The sequence below is a fragment of the Dermacentor andersoni genome, chromosome 11 (assembly GCF_023375885.2).
Source record: "Dermacentor andersoni chromosome 11, qqDerAnde1_hic_scaffold, whole genome shotgun sequence".
Lineage (NCBI taxonomy): Eukaryota > Metazoa > Arthropoda > Arachnida > Ixodida > Ixodidae > Dermacentor > Dermacentor andersoni.
Window position 1 is genome coordinate 18,762,450 of NC_092824.1, and position 22,441 is coordinate 18,784,890.

Consider the following 22,441-nt stretch of genomic DNA (forward strand, 5'->3'; position numbering starts at 1 on the left):
CAATCTTGCCTTCGGTGATGTTGATTCAAGGGTTAACGCTCGGGCTCCTCGATCCACTCGTACGGGAAGAAAGTCCGGCCGCTACAAAACTTCAGTTTGCAGAGAGCACTTCTTCAGCAGCTGTGTTCACTCGTCAGCGAACACGCTGCTGCACCTTATGCGAGCGCTTCCACTTGACTTGCACATTTAAACCCCGAAACGCTGTTTTCTAACCCCGGGGAGCTCTTCGCGCGCCTCGGTAGCCCGATGCGTTGTCATCTGCGTCTGACAGCCTGTTTGTTCCGCTGTCGCTTCTGTAATATTTCTCTTGCTCTCCGCGCAGCCCCGGAGCAACCTTCTCTCGCGGGAGGACACGCTGGGCAGACAACGCAGAAAAGCACAAGATAGGAAATAGTTTCACTGAGGCGAAGAGAAGACGACACACAGAACCGCGACGAAGATGAACGAAGCGACAGAGGCGAAGAGACACAGGAAAGGGCAACAGAAGAGGAAACACAGAACACGCCGCAGGGCGACACGAACACAAAACGGTCCTGTGTTGCCTCCGATTCGCCCGCCCTCTCAGCTCCCCTCTTTCTCTCTCCCTTTCTGTGTGTCACTGCTAGTGGAAGAAATAAAAAGCGGCGCCACCGTGCGGAGCAACACGCGACCGCCTGTTGCCGGGCAACGCAGACCGCGTCCCCCGCTGACCCTCCCGCACCAATGGGATCGGCTCTCCAGCTCATTGCCCGATGTGACAGCGCCGACGTCGAGTCCGCGCGGGCGCCACTTCCCCGACCTGGCTCTCTCCCTGACAGCTCGCGAAGGGCATCACAAGGCGCAAGTCGTGGATCCCGGAGGCATCGTTGCATCGCGTAAGAGCATCCGTCGCTGATCATCACGCCTACAGGTGCTCGCGAGAGATTGCGCTGTCCAAACGAAGGGTTTCGGCGACGTTGTGAACAACAAGAGGAGCGACGAGAGTTGGGCCACGCGGAAGTTACACGCCTCCCGATGGTCGCCCCACCTGAACTTTGCGTGGAGCTTGCTAAATCTCCTGCACTCCCAAATAAGAGTGCTTGTGAAGTTTGAGGCATGTGACAAAAGTGGACAGAGACGACTCATGGATATGCTTTTCAGAAGTTTTGCGAAGTCTTCCGCCGAGACCAGCAAGGTGGTTTCGCTTTAAATTTAGAATCCCTGGAATTGAGGGCCGAAGACACAGCCCGTATGTCTTTTTTTTTTTTGCTCCAGATCCTGCTCAGCTACCTTAGCTCGTTTTCAGTAGCAGTGCTAGGATTACGACATCGAGGTAGCAGAGACTTTTCTGGTTCGAACTAAGCAGCTCGCAGGAAATATGTTGACGAAATGATGAATCTCCGGAGTGCTCTTTTCTAAGCGAGCGTTCTAAAGATAGGTTGAGAAACACTTATGTCGATCTTCTCCGGCTTCGGATATGCGGTTGAGCAGAATGTATTTTCTTCCACCAGAGGGTTCTAGTTCAGCGAAGAGGTCTTTTCTGCGATGCGACAATAGCATTTCGTGGTTCACAATACAGGCGAAATTCACAACGGTGAGTGTATGCAACGGTGAGAGTAGTAACAGCGTCGATTAGGGTACAGTTGTCGCAGACTGTTGCTCCTGCCACAGAACCGCTTCAGCAATAAGACACATCATTTTAGTGAGTGGGACGCAGCGGTTTGAAAAACTTCTAGTGATCCGGGCCCGTGTTCTTAATATTGGATGCCAGCAAATCGTCATGTTATACGCGAAGACTGCTGGCCAATAGGATACAATATTTACCAATCAACATATTTGTGAATTCTGCCGCAGTTTTGCACGTGAAGCTTTCTCTTAAACCAGCAGAAGGACGAACGCTGCGCTGAAACATAACACACAAGTGCCGACATAGATGCGTCGCCTGAAAGTGCAACTCAAGCGCGAAAATAGTCCAGCTAGAGTTTCTCCCCCGAGTAGGCATTAATCCCCGCGCAAGAGCCAAAGGTTCACGAGGGTGGATTAATCCCACGGAAGCCACGCGACGTCATTACAGCGAGACACAGCAGGGGCTTCGACCGCAAGGGGCGCAGTGACGGCCATGCACAGAATCTCACTGGCGGCGTACTTCTGACTGCAGCTTTGCGCGGTTTCATCCATGTAGCGGCTACGAGTCGGACCGACTGCTCCATCGTCGACGGCGCTCGGCGAAAAAAAGGAGCAGGAAACAAGTGATTAGTCAGCCGGGCCGCCGCTCGTTGCTAAGCCGGCGATGTCCACGGCTCAGAACCTTCGCGAAGCGGAACTACTGAGGACGTTCGTCGGCCTCCTGTCTCTGATCCAGCTGCGGCTCCTGGCGGCGACCACGGTCACGGGAGGTAAGTGAATTCCGAGAGTGCCGCTGCTGTTTCATGATCTGGTTTTAGCGCCTGAGAAACCATGGGACGCAGAATGAGTCGCAGGATACTTTAGGTGGGGACATTTCCTGCAACACACACACACACACACACACACACACACACACACACACACACACACACACACACACACACACACACACACACACACACACACACACACACACACACACACACACACACACACACACACACGCACACGCACACACACACGTACGCACGCCCACACGCACGCACGCACGCACGCACGCACGCACGCACACACATAAAATGAGCAAATGGGGCATAAAACTAACGCATGCAGTCGTGTGTGATGCAGGGGCATTAGGTCTTAGTTTGGCCTCCCTAAGCGTGGCGTGCCAAATGTCCTGAGCACCAGGGCACAGCCACAAAAGGTGACCAATGACCGCGCAGGCAAGGGCCACAGGGGCCAGACACGTAGGGGACGGGGTAGGGTTGATGGGCTAGTGGGTTCGACATACTAAGGCAGTGCGGCGGGAAATACAAAGGACACAAGAACGTAAAATTGATGCTACGAGTTCTGAAATGGCAACTGAGTTTTATTGCTGATCGCCCTACATATGTAGGGGAAGAATATCGGTCTGGTGAAGCTTGGGAAAAAGCCGAATTCCAAACAAAAAGAAATCTATCTCTACACAATGACTGTTTATTACAGCACGTGATCAGTTTTCATATATAGCTGCATAGGGCTTGAACGTCTTTATCCAAAAGGGTTGGCGAAGGACTAAAAGAACTGTCTTTTAGCTGTAAGATTCGTTCAGCTTCTAAAATCACTCGTGTAGTCGTATCCTGGCTTCTACTCAGAATCGTTCTCTTTTTCAAACCCACCCAACCACCGTCTCGTGCAGTGGAATGGAAGGCTAAATGACTTGAAATGGCAGTTGTAGTATGCCGGCTCGTCGGTAAGAAAACTAAATAAAAGTTAAAGTCTGAGGTCTTGCCTACCAAACCCAATATCTGATTACGAGATACGCCGTGCAGGATGAGTCTCCGGATTAAGTGTGACCACCTGGGTTTTTTTAACGTGCTCCCACGCAACAAAATTGAGTTAGTTTGGCATCTGTGGTACAAGTTTTACATTCTTGCGTCATTTCGCTTTCCTTCGAGGCTGTTTTAGGCAAAGTCAGACAAGACAGAGCTTCACCGAAAGGCGAAACTTAAAGTGAGAAACAGTTGTCGAAGAAGGACTATGGCCGAAGCCTACGTTTCGACAAGGGTAGTTGCCTTCGTCAACGCAGCCGCTTCTTTGCTTGGCAGCGTTTATCACAAATTAAAGACCCCACTTTTTGAACATTTCAACTCCCGTCATTTTACATACACCCGCTTATTCCCCTCCTCTTTTACGCGAGAAGGTCAGCTATATAAACGGTTCCAAAGAAAAGACAGTTATCGCTCCGACAATTACAAGTCCACTTTTAGACATGCTGGCTACAATAACATCTCTAATTCGATCACCGTTAAACAAAGGGTCAATGTGTCGGCTAATTACGCATGCTAATATATTAACTGTACGAGAAAAACAACATGGACAACGATAACTATGGACAGCGCTGGTCCTGTCGTTTTCTTCGTCTGTCGTCGTTTGCTCGAGCAATATATGTTACTGTAGCAAAGGGATTATCAGAAACGCGTTAGTAGTGCAGTCGAAACGGATTCTTGCCCCATAGGTTAGTTTTTACCGCGCAGCCAGAGCTCGGTACACAGGTGTGAGTGCGTTGCGCCTTCATCGCCGTGCGTTCACCAAGGCTGCCAGTCTGATCACCACGGCTGCGAGATCGTTTTCTGCGCGAGAACACCATATGTCTCGAACCATCCTAGACGCGTGTTTCGACAGTTGTATCTGAGGCCAACCATCGCAACCTTGAGACGAGGAAGTTCTGACTATTTATTGACCCTGTTCGCGAATGTAGTTTGCTCTAGAGAAACGAGATGGCGCTTTCGGCAGCACGATGCACGTTGCCTCAGCGAAAGCGCACGAATACGAAACCATTACGTCGTCTGCCCTGCTTCTGCACTATCAGCTGTCAGAAATGCAACTGGGTTTTCCTAACGCCCTGTGCCCCATTCATGCTGCAAAATATGGAGTGGTGGAGTGAATACTTGTGGAGTAGTTGGCTGCAAAATTGCGACTGGCATAATAAGAAATGAAATGAATCTTTGTGTCCAATTTCACGGACAGCTGCTACATAAGGACTGCCTGTGTAGCCGGATCTTCACGATGCACCGCTTGCATCGATGATAAAAAAAATGCACTCCTTTGCCAGCGTTGTAGCGCTAAGCTCCAAGGAAAGGAGTTCAACCTCGGAACGCCTGCACAAGGGAGAACTGTTCCTTATAGGGTAATAGTAAGTTTCACGCATGTTATCTACACACATCCACCCCAACCCACATGCGAATTTACGCCCACGTATCAAGAATCAGTGAACGGGCGCACACTTGAATCAACGAGAGGAAGCAAACACCGAAAGCATACTAAAGTTCGAAGCTGAACGTTTTGCAACGGTCCACCCAGTAAGCGAGTGATTAGCGATAATGCGCATTTGCTACAAGCTATTACAACGTACAGAACATCTACGTTACAAGCCTTCTGCCCAGCAAGATCTAATCTATGGCAACTGAGTACACCCGCGAGCGATCAGGCAGAAAATTAAGAATAATCAGATAGTTACCGCCCGGGGAACCTTACTGAGTCAGAAACGTGACAAGACGCTGTTTAAATGTATTTCTAAATAAAGAACGAAAAGCTAAACACACTGACACTGATTCAATTCGTAAGCGGCAAGTTAGGATAGCTCGGAATACATCTTTAGCACCGCTTTTATTACAAGCACCGTATACGCTGCTCGCGATGTTTGGACAAAGCGCGTTGAACTCCGAAAGCGCTTACATGTCGATTGAAGCTGTAGCCAAAACATCGCGCGTCGTCAACCTAGTCACCGCCTACTATATCCGCCGAAGCAGAGGTTTGCACAGTCGCACGGGCGTCGTGTACATCCATTGTAAACACAGAGGCAACGAAAGCGCTGAGGCAAGCAATGTACTCGTCACCACGTGATCAAAGATGGCAGCGCACACGGGATCACCGTGAAAAGGGTCAATAGTGTTCGGCGCAGATAGCTAGTATACACAGAGAAGTTTGACGCCGCATTATGCAGCCGCCGTCGGCGTCATAGCAATGTTCTGCTCGTACCCTCAAAGTTGACCACGCCTCTCGTGCATTCATGTGCTAGGACGCTACTGCATAGTCTGCTTCGAACCCCTTTTCGAATATTTCAATTTAGTTTCAGCCTGCCACATCTCCTATGGCAATCCATATGGCGATCCGAGGCTTGTCTCGGACCGCGATATTTTGCCGATAATTTGGGAAAGAAAGAATTCAAAGTTCCGCGTGCTCCAAGACTTGACTGCCCACGAGCCTAAGAGGGAGATAGCTCATTTTACTAGAGCTTCGGAGTGACATGTATGTCATGTGACACCATTGCAAGAGTTGTTGGCGACAAATCTTCTCACTTACCGAGGGACTGAAACTTCGATACTTGGGTAATAAAACCCGTAGATGGGCGAATGTACATTAAAAGCTTATGGTAGTCACCTTGTTTGTTAAAGTTTCATTAATTTTCTCGTTTCTACATCAGGAAATTAGAACAATAATATATTTGACTAATTTTTAATGAGCTAGAAAAAGACCTACTTATACAAGTCACAAGTCTTTGTAAAGCTGGATAGTGGCATTTACCGTCGCCAATGTTGTTCTGATAAAAAAGGCTTCGTTCTTGTGAGAACAGAACGAAAAATTAACTTAACCTTAACCTTGTGTTGCTTAACCAACTTCTGTTCCCATTCAACTTCACGTACTCCAGCGTTCCGATTCGGGAACTGGTTTGTAGAGAACTCGACGGCAAGCGCAGAAGTGAGCAGCGCTGTACTACTTCCCAGTTTGTCTGAATCCTCGAATTGACTTTGATTTGACCCCGCTGGCTAGAGCTACAGCACAGCCAGAGCCAGAGAGCGAAGTTGGGTGTATTCGTTAAGAGAGAACATGTTTGCTGCTTACCATCGATAAGCAACTCTGACAACGTTGTCCAACAAACAAACTACTTCGGCTATCGACCAGCCTGAGTTCTTGTGGTAAGTTCGTGTTGGATGTTGACCGCGATTAGGTTTGCCATCACTATTCCTGTTGTAGAGCTGCGTGGTTCAACGACCGAGGGGATGGGACGTCAAGAGAGAGAGAGAGAGAGAGAAATGACCCGCACAAGCTCACTGCCCACCGAGAGAGTGGCCGGCCGTATGGGCATTTTGGTAGGTCATATTCTGCACTGTTGTAGCACAGGCGCTACGAGAGAGAGAGAGAGAGAGGTGATGCATAAGAAGGCAAGGAGGTAAAACAGAGGTAGTTCCGGTTGGCTACCCTGCACGCGGGGAAGGGTTAAGCGGGATAAAACGAGAAGGAGGGTAGAAGGGGGGAAAGAGAGAGGGAGAAAAACAGAGACCTGCACAAACGAACCGCGTACACTATGGAGCGGTAAGGGGCGGCGTTCTTAAAGCCTGTCGTGAAGCCCCGTAGACCGCAGGAACATTTGTGAGGCGAGTAAGGCCTTCAGCGCGGATATTCAGGCGCAACGACAAGCACATAAATGGCACAATAGGCGACACGCAGCGCTAAATTTCAAGAACCTAAATTCTAATTTCTGCAGCCGTACTTATACTACCAAAAACATCATAAGATGGGTGCGCATTGCCGAGTAAGCACAAAGGCACAGAAAGCCCAAGGAGGCACCTTTTTGGCCACACTGATTACTAGCGCGCAGATATTCCCGTGTCATGGATCCATGAAGCACCAACGGGCTCAAATTTTTGTCATTCCAAGGTATCTTTCTCGTTTGTTGTTTCCTTGGTTCTTCATCAATCACTAAGTATTTTTCTTTATTTAGTTTTCTGTGGGGCGTTGTAGCTGTTCATAACTGTTTACGTGTAAATTTCTCGTAGTGAAAATTTCAGTGATTATTTCCAGCTTGCCCCTTGGTGGTTTTTTATCTTGGTAGGGTCTGTAGTTCTTTCGATTTATGTTTTCTCTTTGTTTAAAAATATGTCCAGATCACCGCCTTATCTTCCGCTAGTTCGAGGGCCCGCTAATTGGAAATACCCGTGCAGTTAAGACGAATATTCTGCTTGGGCCAATACCGATTTGCTGATTCAAATAGACGTAAGACGCAGGGATACTTTCATTCAACAACCGCTAGACTAAATTAAATGAAATTTGTGGCGTTTAAAAGAGAATGCGAGAATTTTCTGTCCTTAAAAACAGAATAATGATGTAGTACTTCGTAGCTTTTCCGAGAGTTGTTGTCAATCAGTAAAGTGAACAAAAGAATAATTAAGCAGAGTGTTTACAGATCAGTGCCTTACTACGAGAAGCAGCTATGGCAGATCTATAAATTGCATCCGTTAGAGCATCTCAAAGGAATTAACGTGATGTACGAGCCTACAGCTCAAGTCATTCTGTCACATGGTTTACGAGAGTTCTGAGTAAGTAGTGTTAGTGGTGTTCTTTTGAGAGTTTTGTACAATACATCGATGTTGTCGGCTTTAGATCTCCGAACAGGAGCAGTTTACATAAGCGGTACATTACTTTTTATGGAAGATTTACAGAGTTTCGAGCAGGTTGCTTCATTTTTGTAACAATCTTTTTTTTGTAAAAAGTCTGATGTTCTTAATCAAAACAATTATTCTCCGTAAAGTCGGTTAACTTTTTTGTTTTAAATCCTGCAAAGCACATCGAATTTGGTGAAGTGGATACCGCGTAAAGCGACTTCTCCGTTTCCGCTAATATTTATAAAGCAGCTCCTGAAGTAAAGCTTCCTCTTAAAGTTGCGCCATTAGGGTATGCAAATGCCGGGGTTTCACGTCGTCAACACGGGCATGCATTAGCGTGATGAGGTCCGCTCCGTACTCTTAGGATTAAATCAAATCGTTTCGTCCTCTATGGCGGCACAGTCACGCCAGACACGTGGGCGAAGATTGAGAAATGCTGGGAAAAGATGTCCTCCGGGCGTTGCGGGGTTGTCGGAATCAGGCGCGCACCGCAGCTTTAGAATCTTCGAGTGCTTTGAACTTGGCAATTTTGCTCACGCAGTTGGACGCAGAGTAACTTTTTCTGACATTTTAACATGCTGGTGTTTCCGCAGTAACTTTTGTTAGCGCATTCATGCGGCTCTTGTGTGTGTGCGCGCGTTTTCTTCTACTCCAACGGGGGACGTCATTTGCATACACAAACATTCGAATTTTGTTAACTGCTCAGAACTATTTGCTCTTGCGGTGTGTACGTGAGCGTTATAACTGCTGTCACAATGGACTTCTCCATATTCTTTGTTTGACACTTTTCTTGAGTGGGTGCATGAATTAAGAGGCGTACCCGGCACCATCTCACGGGCACCAGCATCTCCTTGAACGACGAACAGATAAAAAATGCTCGGATTGACGCCAACTTGCTGTAACCAAAGTAAATAAATGGTTTTGAAAATAAAATATGCTACATTTCGGTCTAGGTGGGAATCGAACCCGGACGTCTGGGATGCGAGACGACCACGCTTCCCCGACGATCCGCATTTCTGGGTGAATAAAGGTGTGGCCTAGTGAGTGTTTCATTGAGCTCGTCACGACGCAACCAATGGAGAGGAGGTGGCGCCACGTCATGACTGTATAAGATGAGCGCACTGCCTCCCGCGCCAAAGGGACTACGATGCTTTCGCATTCCCCCGCGCAGGCAGCCTTAAGTATCTGTGCCGAATTTTCGTTTAGGCCACCACTGTACGCTTAGTAATCTCGTGCCCAAGTAGCTCTCTGAAGCGTCAGGCGCGTGCTTGGAAAGCCAGTTCCTCGCATTCTTCCCCCATGACAGCTGGCGCTTTGAGACGCTGTGCTAGGCTGCAGTGGCTTCGGGGTCGGCCCATATTTTTCGGCAGATGGACGTGATACCTGTAAATGTGGCGGAGCTCGCTATAATGACATGGAATTTAAATCCCCACATTTGCCCCGTGTGCCGGTGACAATGTTCAACGTTATCGCGAATTTGAAGACATGCCTTTCTGTATCGGACGTTTCTCGAATGTTATCCATGGTTCTCTTTGTTCCCTACATTGTCACCGAGCCTTGTGCAAGCAGACTGCGTGCTTGACGAGAACAGTGATGTACATTCGAGAACTTACGCGAGCACCAAGCAATTACGCTGGTAGATTCGATGAGTCACGTATAAATAGCCGGGACATTGATCCGCACGTCAGATTTTCGGCGATCACCGACTGCGCTCCCCGCTGTCATTGCGCGAATATTACCCATATTGCTGGGCACAAGTTCGCTCAATAAACTGTTTCTAGACTTGCGTTGTGCCACTGTGGTTGTTCACCGTCGCCACAACGTCAGAATATACACTAGCGACTCGTGCTTGTAGAATTTCCTTTTAAATCTTAGTTATTTTTGCAGACACTCACGAGAATTGCGTGATTAAAAAAAATCGAATAGCATTTTAGTAGTTTGCAACATTCCAGCGAGAAGAGATGACGGAATTCTGTGAATTGCTTTTGCATTAGCATTTAAAACAGATACACTGAACGTATTCTGCCTTTACAAGAATCCTTTTGCAGTTCGTGAGTGCGCCATCTTTAAAACAAACGTAACTGATATACCACATGCACACAAAGCGTAATTTCAGACGTCTTTTTTCTTTTCCTTTTCAACTTTCTGTTAGGTGCCGCTTACAGAACTGTGATATATTTTTTTATGTATTGTGGCGTAATCGATTTGCGTACTAGTGTTCGCACTTTTTGCAGTTTTGGAATTTTCACCACCATCCTCATCCACGAATGCCGAAATTTCAAGTGAACGAAGAAAAGCTTTTGTGTGGTTTTATTTGTTTTATGAAAAACTGACTATTTTTAGGAAGATTTGTGGGAATGCTGCAAATTCTTGACAACGGGCACTTCGGACTAATCATAAGGTAACAGGGGATGCCGAAGGAGAAGCACAGTTCTGGAAAATTATTTATTTTTGATACCCAGAATTTTTTCAAGTGAAATAAAAACATTAATGATTCGTTCAGGAGTACCAATATATGTCCATCACCAGACAACAGCGTAGCCTTACCTTCATTTTCTTCTAAGGGGAGATGCTACTCAGAGATTCATTTTCGTGACTAATAACGTAACTGAACGAAATTTATGCCTTATATTGAACTTCATGTTTTCGGATATACTTTAATGAGTTTCTCAATATTTTAGCTGGTTACTGTTCTGTGCCCTTTGAAACTAGGAAAAGTGTGGTTTGAACCTCAGTTTCTTGTGCAGAGTGCGCGTTTTATAGCAGGCCTAGCACAGTGTTGAAAAATATTCTGTAGTGCTGCTTATACAAACGTAACTGCAAGTGAGCTCAAATATAGTTTTATTCTAGCTTTATCATTTAAAGAAATAAATTTATAATGTCGTCTACCTATTCTGTGAGCATCAATGAAGAATTTCCTAAAGACAACATGTTTATAATTAACAAAGAATGCAATATGACGAAGATACTTGCATATAGAAATAATTGTTCATGCTCACGTAAAATTTGGCAGAGGCGTAGTCACATTAAATACAAGAAGTATTTTGCAGCAGCAGTGAAAGCAACTGAACTTTAAAAACAAATGCAGTTGACAGTTTTTAAACATGCATATACTAAAGCAGATATTAAATTTACATGAAGGATGGCCAGAATGCGGATCAGTCTTTCCAGAAGATGTGCACAAGTTTAAAATTCTCGCGCTCCAGAGGTGAGAATTCTTCCTCCTCCGGGCCGGCTTTCTTTGCCGGTTTGAGACGACGAAGCTTCAGCTGTCTGTTTCCCGAACGATCTTTTCATTTATTTTCTGATCTGTCTGGTTGCTACGAGCGACCAACTTCAGATTCTAAGGGACCTACAACTCTTGTAGAATGTCCCCAAGCCCTTTGTGGCTTTTGTTAAAAGGCAGTGTGACCATATAAGAGGTCACATGCACAAAAATGCGTGAAGAAAATGCTGCTGGCTCTGTCATGGAGCCAGCTGCCTTCTGAACAAGAAAGCTAAATACATGAGCAAAATGTGTGATTGTTAGCATCATCAGTGGAGAATGAATAAAAAAATTAGGTCACAGCTACCATCTTGCTTAGAATAACTTTTCACAGCCTTCTGGTTTGAAGCAGTTAATTTGTCACACGTGCAGGTAGAATGTTGCAGCTTGATTTTGCAACAAAAATTTATTCTTTATGTGATTTGTCTTCGCCCACCGTGTGGCTTCAGTTGTAATTTTCTAATGATATATTGATTCACGGTGTAACGTCCCAACGCAGCAACAGTGCTGTTAGCGACCACTTATCCGCCTAAATAACTATGAATTTAAGCTTATATTTACATTCGGCTCCCATCGGAATACACAGCCGGCGGGGGGGGGGGGGGGGGGTAATCAAAACTGCGACCTTGTTCTCAGAAGCAGAAAGCCAAAGCCAGAAAGCCAAGACAGCGGGTACGCTCCAACATACATAACGACCTACCGCATGGTTGCCTATGCCATGTGCCTGTAAAGCTTGTCTCCCAGCACCGGGCCCCACTATCCAGATCCAGGTTCTATTCAGATTCTACATCATGAAAGACGGGAGGAGTGCTATCGGAAAGGTTACACAAAGATTAACTGGAGGGGAACCACACCGTTGTTGCAAACAAACAAACAAACAAACAAACAAACAAACAAACAAACAAACAAACAAACAAACAAACAAACAAACAAACAAACAAACAAACAAACAACCAGGCAAGCAGCCAAACAAACAGGCAAACAGCAAAGAAATAAACAAGCAAACAGGCAACAAACAGGCAAATGAGCAAACAATAATCAGGCAAGCAAACAAACAAGCAAATAAAGAAACAAGCAGGCTCCTTCGAAGTAGTGCACCAACTAGTCCAGCAAAAAGTTCTTCTAAGCAAACTAACAAGCATTATTATTATTATTATCAGGCATGAAAATATACAAACGCACAGAAGAAACAGGGAGGGAGCAAGCTGACAACTGCCACCAAGAGAGGCACAACGCTTGCGCACTCTTTCGGGAGGAGGAAATGAACAGAGGTGAAGAGTAGAAGATGATAAGAAACATCGAAATAGGAAAGAAAATACGAAATAAATAAATGACAGAGACACGGACAAAAGAAAGTAGCAACATGAAAAAAAAAAGTCTATAAACGCCAAATCAGTTTTCTGCCTGAAACTTAGGAAGGCTCTATCGGGCTGGTCGCGTTGAGCAACACTCCCTCTCGGAAACAAGCAATCAGCCAATCAAACTAACAAGCAAATAAACAAGCAATAACAAAAGCAAACAAACAAGTCAACAAATTTTGTGTGCGAATGCGGAACTCTGCTGCGACGAAGCGCATGCTTTCGCCGTTCCACAGACGCAAGTCGTGTGGCGATCTCTAGCGCTGACATTGCTCCGTCTCGTGCATTCATCGAGGAAGTGACCCAGAGGAGGAGGAGTGCCTGCCTTTCCATCATGCGTCTCCTTGACCCGAGTCGTCGTTGAGAGCGGGCCACGCCACTCTTGCCATTTCATTCCCACGTCGTCTGCACCTCCGGCGGTGCCAGACGGCGGCGTCTCGCCAGCTCCCCTTCGTGTGTTCTCCCCATAATTCGGCACATCCGTTCAGCATTCCTGGAGGCATTGCGGCGGTCGGTCGCGTAAGTTTACGCACCGCGGTACTTGAGAAAACTTTGAATTTCCTAGCATTTTTTATGACTATAGCCAGTAAAATCGTAATCTATGTTGTTAGCATATGCTTATACAAGTGTCAAGGTTGCAAAAATACTCAGGTTTTTCTGGGATCGCGACGTCTGTAAACTGTAAAGGCAAGGTTATGCCCGCACAGTCCCCCTCATCTGTCTACATTTCTTGGTTTCGGACGTCTCGAAATGCCCATGGCGTGCTCGTATTTGCGTTGCAGCAGAATCAAAATTATTTGCTTGGAATGGAATGCAAAACTTACAAGGGTACGGAACCACACATAGATATCTCGTGATGCTTGTGATCATTTTGCTCTCCCGTTTATCCTTCGTTTTCTAGGCAGCGTTCCCAAGCTATGCTACTCTAACTAGCCGAACAATACGTTTTGAATACAATTCATTTCAAATAAAATGTAGGAAGGGTATGGTGATATACACAGTACATTGGCATAGTGGAAGAACCTGTATAGTTCTGTACCAGCTAGCCCGATAGCACGCCTAACGCGTGTTATATAAACCAAGATTCAGGAAAAGTTATAATCATGTGTACTATCGAAAGTTAGGAAGCCATGACAGAGATGCCTTGGACGCTGTGTGCAGAATGCGGAGAGTAAGGCGATACGGCGCACATCCTACTGCCTTGCCGACATGATGCGGCAGAGTGAACAATATTACTTGATGCTGTGCCAAGAAGCCCCTTTGCACACCAATACTTACCTGTGTAAATTATAGTTGACATTAAGAAAAATAGTGGAGCTGGACAGGCAATGTAATGTAACTCTAGCGGCCGACAACCGGCGGACCGCTAGATTTACAGAAAGAGTAACAAGGAGTAGGAAGCATATTCCAGGACGGAAGAAAACTAGGCGGGGGGATCAAATGAGAAAATTGCGCAGGTTCAAGTTGCAGTGAGCTAGCTCGAGAAAGAGACAATTGGAGATCGCTGGGGGAGGCCATCCTCCTGCAGTGCCATCATCCTGCCCTGAAATTTGTGTTTGTTTCGGAACGTGGACATTGACATCTGAGGTATGGTACGGCATGACATGTGAGGTGACAAACTATAATACCCTGATGGATTTTTTACAGGGGGAGCTATTGCTGGCCTCGACTTTCAGGTTAAACCTGGCTGGATTGGGCAGGCTTGATTTGGGGTGTCTATAGTGCGTTGATCATCTACATTGTTGTAGTGCAAGCAGAACGGCGGACCCACAGAGAACGGCGGCATATTAGACAACATGAAGCGCTAACTACTATCAATAGGTTTATTTCCTTTTCTACAGCCGTCTTTATCAACAAAAACGTCTAAGAACACGCGTACATTGTCTGGTATAGATAAACAAAACGATCACAAACACACACTTTTGGAGCCCCATTGATTACAGGAGGTATGCGTGTGACGTACAGAAAAATGTTTGAGCGCTTTTGTTGACAATGCAATGTATGGAGTACTGACGCATGCGTCACCAAATGCTATGTTTTCAGAGCGCAGCTCTTAAGCGCCCCTTTCTGCCTTCAGCGTCGGCTTGCCTCGGCGTTGTTATACCTCGTAACCGAGCGAACGAGTGCAACGAAAGATGACAGCGAATGCGGAGTGCAGTGGGAGATGAAATAAGAGATCGCCAAGAGGAAAGTGGAAGAGGAGGCTACAGTGAAATAATGAGACGGAAAGCGGAGGAGGAGTGGACGGGATGCGGTCTGCGCGTGCGCGGAGTTGCCGGCGGCCACAGCATCTGCAGCCACGTGGGCGATCTCTTCTGCGCTTCCGAGCAGGGAGGGGGCCAGGGTAGCGTTCGTTGTACCGGCGTCTGTGACGGGGATCGTAGTCCCTGCAAGGGGCGATGGCGAGCGGCTACGAGTAAAGGCCCAACCACAAGGAAGAAAACTACGACGGATTTTCGGCGTCGGCGCCAACCAGCGTCACGTTATGGCGGTTGGCGGCATTGAGAACAATGCGTCACCGGTTCACGCTGGCTCGGCGTCGCAAGACTGAGCATGCCAGACTGCAGCGCCTACGGCGGAAGTGGTGGTAGAAACAAGAGGCAAACAAGCTATGGCGTCCGAGACGGTGCCACGCGCCATGTTACCAAGCTCGGGTGCAATTTACAGAGCGAGCTTTCGGCGCCATCAGGCCAAACATGGCGCTTGCTCCAAGAGAAGAGAAGCGGGGCGCAAGGCATAAGCTACAGTCGCTTCGGAAATAGCCTATTTTTCTCGTTCTTGTAATTTTTACTGCAGTTATCAAGCACCCACAGAGGCAGTTATCGAAGGCACCAAGCCGGTGTACCCGACGAGGCCTTATCAGTGGGTGCGATCGCCGAAAAGAACGGACCGAGGGCAGGAAATGTGTGTTGTCTGTACGAGAGCGTCGGGAGAAGTATTTTAAGCCGCCGACTTTGTGATTTTCTATGCGCTGCCTCGCGTGTGCTTCGCTAAAGAGAAGTCCATCACATACACGTGCATTCTGAGCACGACACATGCTCAGGGCGTGGCGCAACGAAAGTGTCTGATCGGCACACTCAGCGTACGCGACTTGTATGTATTCTGTGTGTGCGGTTGGTTTGTTGCCGAGAAGTGGTGGACGCCAATCCTTTACAACTTTCAGAAGTGATGACACGGTCAGTAGCGATAAGCTTTAATGCATCATTGTCGGTTTTGCCGGCTGCGATGCGCCGCGGTGATGATGACGTTCGAGCTGTGTGTTTGCTGTTCTGTTACGATGCGCGTTCGCAAGGTACACATCGTGATATATATATATATATATATAACACAAATTCTCACAAATATGTCAGCCTATTACAGGACCATCTGGCTTACCTGCATTTGCTGCAAAATGCTCGAACATGTCATCGCTTCGCATATTTATAACTATCTCTAATCTAACAGTTTCTTTTTCCGCTATAAACACGGTTTGAGAAAAGGCTTTTCGTGCGAGACACAGCTACTAGTTTTACAACAGATATTCGTCTTAACATTAATCACTACTTACAGACTGACTGCTTATTCCTTGACTTTTCCAAAGCGTTTGATCGTGTTGCACATTGCCGCCTCATATTGATATTATCTGCGCTAAATTTAGACTCCTGTACATTGTCATGGCTACGTAAGTTTCTATCTAATCGAGAGCAATTTACCTGTGTTAATGACTTCGATTCCCCCTAATATAACGTTACTTCTGGAGTGCCACAAGGAAGCATCCTTGGGCCTCTGTTGTTTCTAATCTATCGAGATGACCTGCCTAACAACATATCGTCTTGAATACGATATTTGCCGATGATTGCATAATCTACCGTCCAGTAACCAATAGTGATCATCATATAGCACTCCAACGAGACCTAGAGATAGTGAACCAGCGGCGTAACACATGGTTCATGCCACTAAACGTGTCAAAATGTAAAACAATGTATTTAACCTGCGAACCTGTTAATTTGCAGTTTATGTACCACATTACCAATAGTATTATATCCCCGACTACACAATATAAGAATCTTGGGGTGCACCTTGCACCTAACTTATCATGGTCTGAGCAGTTTACGTGTGTCTCTGCCAATGCATCGAGATCATGAGGTTTTTTGCGCCGGAATTGCGTAGTGTTGCATCCGCCTTGCGTAAAATGGCTTACTTAACGTTCGTGCGACCTCAGCTTGAGTGCGCGTCTTCCATTTGGTCTCCACACTAGCATTACCTAATTGAAGCGTTGAAAATCATTCGGAATAGGGCAAGTCGTTTCATTACTCATAATTACAGCGCCCAGCCTAGCATAACGCAGATCAAAGCCCAACTATCGTTGCAGTCGTTGAGTACTCGCCGCGATATTGCATTGATGTCATTGTTCCATAATTTCATTCACTCTGACCGATTATCCCTACCTTGCTTGAAACACCACGCCTTCACATCGCGTGGATTGCTCAGTAATTTCAGCTGTGTCCGCGGATATGGAGCGGCACAAGCGTTTAACTTTTCACCACTGCCTCACGCTATCCGTCTCTGAAACAGCCTTCTGAATAGCTTTGCTTCGCTCAGAAATCATGATGCCTTTTGCAGTAATTTGGTCAACCATTTTTCTCCACACTGGGCGTAGGGTTGAGTTAGTGCACGGGTACTCATTAAAGGGGAAATCAGACATCCACCCGTTTGTAGCAATTGCTACGAAGGAAACCCATACGGGTTCCTCGAAAGGAAAGCCTCAGAGGTGTAAAAAAATTCGTCCTGGTCCGGGACCGGTCCCGGATTTTCCCTTTAATTACTTCTCTCCACCTTGCGGGTTTCCGCAGAACTACTACGTCAAACGGGTACTCATCAATCCTATGACGCTTACGTTTTCAATATATTGGCACGCGTTATTCCATACGCTTGTTTTCTGTTCTTTTTTAACATTACACCATGTATAACGTCTCAACGCAAAGTATCTTGCTGCCTTTATGTAACACTTCTTGCTGTTCTTGCAGTTTTTATGCAATGCTCATCTGTTCATTCCTTTTTATTTCTTTCTTTCTTTTCTACATCTTTCTGTACATATGTAAATTTCATCGTTTTGTGCCAATGTGTGAATCCCTTTATGCATGGATATCTTTTTATAAACTGTATCTTGTGATAAACTGTACCATGTGCCCCCCTCACGCTATGCCTCGGCGTAGGCCTGTGAGGCCTCTCTAAAAAAAAGATAAATTAGTTATGTCGTTGACGCGAGCCAATGAGGAAGAACTGCTAACCAAATTTTCAGAATATCTGTTCTCTGTGTTATGTTAGCCACACTGTTTTGGTCAGTGTGCTACATTTCTCTCTTGACATGAATTTACTGCACAGCCGGATAAGATATTGTCAAACCATCAATTTGAGAACCATACACACGGACACTTTGTTTTATCTTATTCAGCAAATAACACGCAAGCATCGCTCCGTTTAACATCAGCTTAACTTATGCACGCAATTGAGTTGCTGCACGTGAGAAAAAATCATTGCGTAAATAATAATTAGTCATTTACAACATCAAATACGTCCTTATGTCTTGATTGCATAAGTTGTGCTATTCATTTGACGGACACAGTAACACGTAAGTACAAAATGTAGGCGGGCCTTGCGTTTACGTGCATGTGTGTTTAAATAAAACAGCACAACTTCTCCTATCAAGACATGTCGCACTAACTCGATCCCACCAAAGATGTTCTATGGAGTATTCAGCTGGTCTTATTTTAATTTTATCACGTGTTGTAGTTACAACATTTCATACCTGTATGTAAAGCAATTTATGGACTGCATCCGCTGCATATGAGAATGCATATTTTAGACCAAAAACAGTACCCGAGGCAACAGCTTTTTATTTAGCCTTTGCCACCGCTTGTTAGAGTAGTTTTGTTGATTATGTCATCTAAGCAACTCAGCGATTTGTGTTTAGTATACCAGCATTGAATTACTGAACGCAGCTACACTACTTTGTATACTGGTGCTGTCATGTGTCCTTAAGTCATACATGGTGACAGCATTTGGGGTCATGAGATTTAGGCCCAATTTCACTTGGGCCTTTCGATCAAGTGCAATCTCCCTGTTCAACAGTCAATTTAATGGACTACCACAGGACCGATAGTTCGAAGACTAATTCCTGTATGATGTTGGTCGATCAGAGTGTGTGTGGAAACTGTGCCTGATACATCACTTCACCTACACCAGTAATCACAAAGCTCAACCTGCTACATGTACTTACGTCGCTGACAGAGGCAGAGGAAGATGTCGCACTTATGAAACCATCAATCGTCCCTTGAAATGTGAATGTGTGACCGAAAACTTCATGAGCATATTGGTCACAACCATGCGACAGTACAAAGGAGCAACTAAGCTTTAGAATATTGTCACCATCTTGGCTGGTTTGTCATGATGCTCTTGCCTGCAGGTTTCGTGTTTATATTTAATGGGGTTTCTATTTTAAGAATTCATGGCTTCCATAACACTTACTGCACTAATGGAGGCACAGCATACATACCACTCCTGAAGGAGGCATCTGTACATGTAGAGCAGAGAGAACTTAGGGGTAAGTTAAAAAATATTCAGGTAAAAATAAGTAGATCAATGTATTTTCGCACTAGAAGGTATACCACTGGCAATACATGCACATTCAGAAGATGCAATAAGTACCATGTGGGAAAAAATGGAGACGTGTGATGCCGAATACATGCATGTCTTTTGAATTTTTATGTAAATATATATTCCAGTCTGGGCTTTTGTCTCGTGTGTCGGAGGGTAGAATATCAAAGCAGAGGTGCAAAATGGATGTTGTAGCTACTGGCGCATTATGAATGTGGTGCTACTCAAGTTGCACCAAACACAGCTACCAGTGTGCAAAGCATTGGAGCAGTAACCATTAGACCAGTAACCATATGTATGTCTGAAAAAGAAATATTCTGCACTGACCAGTTTGAGCTCTAAATGATAAATGCGTGCTGTTATCAGCTATATATATATATATATATATATATATATATATGACTTGCAGCACAAAGAGCTGATGTGACAAAAAATGTGTACACCTGACTGTTATGTTGCTTTTCATGGTGTCTCAGTTAGAATAGTTCCGAATTTACAGGATTCTTGATATTTTTATAGCTAAATGCCACAGAGAAAACCATCGGAAACTACCTGCATTGTGACTGGGAGGTAACAACACAAGTATTTGTGTTGTGTCCTACCTATCCATTGATGTGATCTTGCTTTATAAATGTAAAATGTCACTCCAACAAAGCTGAGCATCAACGCTTACTATTGAAAGGTTTTTGAATGCTAGACAGTTATGCTTATAAGCGTATTCCGACAGCAAATGTGCAGGACCTTCATTTCAGAATGATTGAAAGGGATGCTCTTGCATAGCCGAGCTGATCTAGCGTGCCTGCAGGAAAACAGAAGTGCAAGGTGACACCGTGTAGTTCAAGCGTAACAGTTAATAACTTAAGGTGACCCATATGTACGAGGATTATATTATCTAAGCTGTTTACAAAGTTCCTTTTAATATGCTAAATTAGCACAGTTTTTATTTGTCAACTTATTTTTCTCTGTGGGTAGGTTGTACACCCACAAATACAGCAGTCTAATAAAGTCTACAATGGTGAGCAATGCGGGAAGAAATGAAATTACATTTGTGATGTGCCGATTTGAATAGTACATGTGAGTGCATACCCAGTTTATCACGGTACGTTTTCTTCTCGAACAATTTTACGTTCGGCATAGAGGCTGAGCCATTGCGGCCTGTTGAATGCAGATTTCTGTGCTCTCTTTCACGGTGCTCATGGGGTACCATTTATTTGGCTACTCTAGTAGTGGCTACGCAACAGAGCACACAAATATTGCAGCTTTACGCAGAACGCATTGTGCATTAGTCACCAGTAAGTATCAGTTCATCTCCTTCACAGATAAACGCATTTCATATCTGTTTGATTAAACATTACATACTGTACAGTTATCAGGTGTGAGTGAGTATATATTTCTTGGGGTTTGTTTTAAATCAGACTTGGACTAAGCAGATTGAATATGGAACAGTGAGAGCTTGCAAAATGCTCAATTTCGTCAAACCTAACTGCAAGGACAGCGGCTCCCTAAATTAGAGAACTACATTACTAAAGTAATATCCATATTAGAATACACCTGTGCGGTCTGGGACCTGCAAACTAAAATCGTTCATAAAATGCTTGAACTCGCACAAAACCGCGCTGCTCAGTTTGTTTCTCATTATTAAAGCTTTACTTCTAGTTTTACTACACTTAAGCACGGGCTGGGATGGAAGTTATTAAGCCGGCGCATAAAAAAAAACATGCGAGTAAAGATTCTTTTCAAGAATTACTGCAGCGTGGTTAAAGTAGACGGGGAAATATACATGTTGCCCCCATGTTTTACATCTCAAAGGCGTGATCACGAATGGAAAATAAGAAAAAATAATTGTGGAACAAGTGCCTCTTCTCTCGTAGCTCATTTTTTCCGTATGCCATCAGTCAATGGAATCAATTTCCACAACAAATTACTGAATGCTGAACTGAAGTGTCGTTTTGAGCTTTGGCGTTGAATATATAATGGCGTGCGCGGTCTTTTGTTGTTTGCTCCACGCTAACTTAATACTGTGTATTCTTACCCCCTTGCAGTAAGGCCTTTGTGCTCTGGAGGTATCTATAAAAAAGCGAAACCCAAATAACTGTTCGTTCGTTTGTTATGAAAATAAAATAGGTCAAAATGTTTCCTCACTTATTTTGGCGGCCCTGTCTTGCGCCATATAAGCTTTCACATCATTTCATTGTCATGTGCATGTTAAGGCAGCTACTAATTAAGATAGACCCACAAAACCAGTTACTACATCAACCCTTTCACACAACGTGAGATCACTGAACTCGCTGTGAAGCATAGTCACTTCATGATCCTAATTTGCTTTAAGGTACTGACTGGCCTACGCATTATTTTCATTTTAAAATGTGTCTGTGCTTTAGCTAAATAGGTTGTTACTACATAACCCGCAGCCCAAGCCCTACTGGCTCAAATAACCTGAGTAGAACTTACAATAGATCACCAATTAGGTGCATGCTGTGCAAGCTTATTTTTTATATAGGAAAAAAGAATAAAAATAGAACATGCATGTATGATGCTGACCACATCAAATGGCCCAAAGTCGATCATCCTTGTCTGCTGTCACGGCTAAGAGAGGGAGCATGCCTGTCATAGTACTGATTGATCTTTTATGCATTTCGGTAGTGTGTTGAACATTGTTTAAATGCTGAATAAGGTATGAATAATTAGTGAGGGTGCAGCGGATTGGCCACCCAGCCCGACTAGAAAGAATGTAATTATTTGCTTTCAATCTGAATCAAGTGTCTTACCAGCAATATAAATTATTATTGGCTTTCATACAAATGTTCTCCTTTAAAAATCTGATGAATATATATCGGCATAAAGGGAATATTATACATACACATTGCTTTTAATGAATTGTACACTTGCTACTTAACCTTCACTCCCTTGCGGCATCAACCGCTTACACACAACGCATTTACACACTGTAAGAACATCGCTCATGGCTGAGCACATAATTTATTTTTTCTGCTTCAGTTAAGGTTTTATTTTGTTTGGAAAGTTTTCAAGCAGCAAGCATTTAATTTCAAAAGGCATGTTTTATGCCCGGCTTCGTCTTTGGCGATATTATATATGTAAAGCAAGGAAAATGCACTTCATGCATCAAAGTGTTTATAGCACACTCTTGAAATTTGCAGAGTAAAAAAAGAATA

At 44.9% G+C, this 22,441-nt stretch overlaps 1 protein-coding gene across 1 annotated transcript in view; it reads left to right on the forward strand.

Annotated features, from left to right (window-relative positions):
• The first annotated feature begins 724 nt into the window (after nt 1-724).
• LOC126517548 (beta-1,3-galactosyltransferase 5-like) overlaps nt 725-22,441 on the forward strand; it is a 50,774-nt gene continuing 29,057 nt past the window's right edge. The window contains exon 1 of the mRNA XM_050167292.3: nt 725-2,354. The gene's annotated coding sequence lies outside the window, so the exon portion shown is untranslated. The remainder of the gene's footprint in view (nt 2,355-22,441) is intronic.